Source organism: Homarus americanus, unplaced genomic scaffold (assembly GCF_018991925.1).
Source record: "Homarus americanus isolate GMGI-L3 unplaced genomic scaffold, GMGI_Hamer_2.0 scaffold57649, whole genome shotgun sequence".
NCBI classification, from domain to species: Eukaryota; Metazoa; Arthropoda; class Malacostraca; order Decapoda; family Nephropidae; genus Homarus; species Homarus americanus.
This window is the reverse complement of record NW_024744745.1, coordinates 35,001-39,438: the sequence shown is the minus strand read 5'-3', so window position 1 is coordinate 39,438 and position 4,438 is coordinate 35,001. Positions and strand designations below refer to the sequence as shown.

General features: G+C 42.7%; 1 long non-coding RNA gene across 1 annotated transcript in view; it reads right to left on the bottom strand.

Annotated features, from left to right (window-relative positions):
* Positions 1 to 2,612: 2,612 nt before the first annotated feature.
* Positions 2,613 to 4,438, bottom strand: part of LOC121878011 — a 35,947-nt gene continuing 34,121 nt past the window's right edge. Inside the window, exon 3 of the long non-coding RNA XR_006091081.1 lies at positions 2,613 to 2,718. This is a non-coding gene — a long non-coding RNA (uncharacterized LOC121878011). The remainder of the gene's footprint in view (positions 2,719 to 4,438) is intronic.

Genomic DNA, 4,438 nt, shown 5'->3' with positions numbered 1-4,438 from the left:
CACACACACACACACACACACACACACACACACACACACACGCTGGGCTTACTCCTCCTGTAACTGATAATAGAGAAACAAGGACATAAAAAAATAAATAAACAAATAAATAATCAAAGAAATAAACAGAGGGGAACGGAAAACATTTTACCTTCACTTGCAGCTAAAAGGGAAAAATATTTATGGTTTGTGTATTTTTGGGGGTTATATTTCTTCTTAAAAAAATATATTTATGGATATATATGACTGACTTTCTTTCTTTCTTTCTTTCTTTCTTTCTTTCTTTCTTTCTTTGAAATACACTCGATACATTTTTCTTTCCTTCCTTCATCTCTCTCTCTCTCTCTCTCTGTCGGCGCGCGTGTGTGTGTGTGTGTGTGTGTGCACGTCTCTACACCCGTCGTTCACCTCACGTTCACCTGTGTACCTATACGTTCACTTACACTTTTAAATACACATATATTCTTGTAACAATGTTCAATTCTACGTTCCTCGGGTAAAACAGCTCATTTTAATAGCTTTTAGCCTCACGAGAGTTGTACTTAAGCTATGGTGAATGAGAGAGAGAGAGAGAGAGAGAGAGAGAGAGAGAGAGAGAGAGAGAGAGAGTTGTGCTCAGTTGTTTGTAAATATTAAAATAAAACCCTTTTCCTTCCCTCCTCCCTCTCTCTCTGTGTACATTGGATTAGCGTCTGTAGGGTGGGTGATGGAATTAACTAGTCTTGTGATAGGTGAAGGTGAACCATCAGGGTTTAGGTGAGCCTTCAAAGCACGCCAATCAACATTGTAAAGGTGTGGAAGTGAGGTGTAAGGTGAAGGTGTGTAGGAATAAGGTGTATGGTGTAAGTGTAGACGTAAGGTGAAGGTGTAGGAATAAGGTGTATGGTGTAAGTGTAGAAGTAAGGTGAAGGTGTAGGAATAAGGTGTATGGTGTTTGTGGACCATCAAGGTGTAGGTCAGCTTGAGGCCATAATATGAACTGGTTTATATCCCGTCAGGCTGGAGGGAGGTCTCAGCCCACCCCGACACTCTCTCTCTATATAAAGGTCAACCTGGTGAATATTTCATGCCCAGGAACGTACACACGGACATAAAAGACCCCCACCATGTGAACGTATTTGGGAACGAAACATAACATGGGGAAGCGTATACAAGAACGTAACAAAAAACTCAGAAACTTACACATGAACGTATCATAACTGCGTCCAGAAGCGTACACATGAAAGTAACATAAAACACTTAGAAACGTACACATGAACGTATTATAAAAACTTTGACTGTACATATAACAGTAACATAAAAAACACCTAGTTAAGAAGCACATATGAATACGGAAGAAAGTGCACAGATGAACATACTTGTGCACTTACACATGATAACAAAAGCTTATGTGCACATGAACGCGCTTAAAATCAATCTACAGATAAAGAGACTTTGGAACGTGCAGTACACAAGAACGAAAACGCATACATGAATGATCTTTTGACCTCCGCCATTGTCAACACAGGTAGGTCACTCATTCGCGTAAATATTCAACCAAAGGCGAGATCACCGAACACGACGAAACACCCCCAGGTAAAATAAAGACTAGCTGTTCCACGCCTCCTGACCCCGTGTAATGTCCCCCTGGTGGCCACGTCAGGAAGTATGGATTGATCCACGCCTCCTGACCCCGTGTAATGTCCTCCTGGTGGCCACGTCAGGAAGTAAGGGTTAATCCACGCCTCCTGACCCCGTGTAATGTCCCCCAGGCCACAAAGAAGTAAGGCTGAATCCACGCCTCCTGACCCCGTGTGCACGTCCTGGTGGCCACGTCAGGAAGTAAGGGTTAATCCACGCCTCAGACCCGTATCCTCCCAGGACACGTCAGAAGCAAGTGGCTGATCCACGCCTCCTGACCCCTGTAATGTCCCCTGGTGGCCACGTCAGGAAGTAAGGGCTGATCCACGCCTCCTGACCCCGTGTAATGTCCCCTGGTGGCCACGTCAGGAAGTAAGGGTTAATCCACGCCTCCTGACCCCGTGTAATGTCCTCCTGGTATGCCGAAGTAAGGCTGATCCACGCCCTGACCCCGTGTAATGTCCTCCTGGTGGACACGTCAGGAAGTAAGGGTTGATCCACGCCTCCTGACCCCGTGTAATGTCCCCCTGGTGGCCACGTCAGGAAGTAAGGGTTGATCCACGCCTCCTGACCCCGTGTAATGTCCCCCTGGTGGCCACGTCAGGAAGTAAGGGTTGATCCACGCCTCCTGACCCCGTGTAATGTCCCCCTGGTGGCCACGTCAGGAAGTAGAAGTACACGTCACCTAACTACGAAGGCAGTAATAACAATTGGATTAATAAAGAAAAGTAAATTTGGATTTTACTCTTGAAACTGGCCACACAGGTTACCAAAATGCTATTGAAGGTTTAGATATACAAGAACTTAATTAACTCCAAGATGTGTGTGGATTAAGTCTGGCAGGGTAATGTTAGCTTACCTGCAGCGCCTCCTCCTCCTCCTCCTCCTCCTCCTCCAGAACACTCCATTCATGTCTACAGCTTACGTCACTCACGAATGGTATAAATCAACCAAGGTCATCAACAAAACTACACGACGGAAAGTATGAAAGATCAACAATACCTTGTATATGAATGTCGACCGATGACGTCACAGTTCACTTCGGTTGGCCAGACAGGATCAATGTCGGAGTGTGATATTTGACGGTGAGTTGAATTCCTGAAGAAGAAAACAAATATAAATAAATTCATTCTTACAGTGAAAAGTTTCCGACGTAAATAAAGAAAAAAAGAAAGAAAGAAGTAACTATTGCTTTCTGTTCGTCTCTGCTAACTATTCCACCACTCTCACACTCTTATAAAATCCGATTGTGATCGTGTGTCCACTTCAACATTGGACCAAAATCTCCACCCCCCCCCCGCCAGCGATAATAATCTCTCACTTATTGCTTATCCCCAGAGCCTTGTGATGGCATTAAGTTAAACACAGCTTTAGTAATGTTTCACCTTGTTTAAACAGGAACGTCTGCGGCGTCTCTACCACACTTACCGGTATTAGAAGGGATTATGTTGTGTCACGTGATAATTGCCTCTTGTGACTGTGCCTAATACTATGTTGTCTTGGTTACTGTGTTCTTAGATTTATATAATGGCGTCTGTGGCCGTGTCCTTCTAGTAAACTTTATTATTAATATTTTTTACTATTATTATTATTATGACTATTACAACTCTTATGTTATTATTATTATTATTATTATTATTATTATTATTATTATTATTATTATGTCTATTGTTATATTACTATTACCGTTATTGTTATTATTATACATTTTAATAGAGATTTATTACTATTTTAATACATGAACGTGCCTGAAACGTACACATGAACGGAGAGCCTAAGAACGTACACATGAACGGAGAGCCTGAGAACGTACACATGGCAGGAGAGCCTAAGAACGTACACATGAACGGAAAGCCTAAGAACGTACACATGAACGGAGAGCCTGAGATCGTACACATGAACGGAAAGCCTAAGAACGTACACAGGAACGAAAAACCTAAGAACGTACATATGAACGTAGAGCCTGAGAACATACGGGTGAACGCCAGGGTAGAGACTCACAGGTGAACGCCAAGGTAGAGACTCACAGGTGAACGTGCAGGTGAACGCCGGGTAGAGGCCTCCACTGGGGCGTTCAATTATTCAGGAGCAGTGTGAGTGTGTGTCCGCAGAGAGTAATTATTGTGGCTTCCTTTATTGTTATTCTTCTCCTTCTCTCTCTCTCTCTCTCTCTCCTTCTCTCACTCTCCTCTCTCTTTCACTCTCTCTCCTTCTCTTTCTCTCTCTTATTCACTCTGTCTTGTTCTCTTTCTCCCTCTCTCATTCTATCACTCACTATCACTTGCTCCCTATTTTCTCTCTCTCTCTCTCTCTCTCTCTCTCTCTCCTTTCTATCGCCCTTACTCTCTTATTATCTCTTTCTGATCTTTGTTTGTCTGTCTGTCTTCAAATTCTCTAGAGATGGGATGGTGCATTGTCATGTGTGTGTGTGTGTGTGTGTGTGTGTGTGTGTGTGTGTGTGTGTGTGTGTGTGTGTAATAATAATAATAATAATAATAATAATAATAATAATAATAATAATAATAATAATAATAATAATAATAAACGGTTTATTAATAGAGTTGCAGCCGGTGGCTGAAAATATACAGACTTACATTTGATTTAGACATAATGATATAATATGCATTGAATACATTTACAGGGCTGTACAGTACATAAATCAGGAGTTGTTTATTATTTTAACAATAGATGGGATGGTGCTGTTCTTATATCTATCGGTGCGGGCTCTTATGGGCTGAATTTTGTTGTAGTGGTGGATGCGCGAGTTGGGTGGGGAGCTGCTGGTGGCAGGAGGTGGCGATGACGAGGGGCGGTGCAG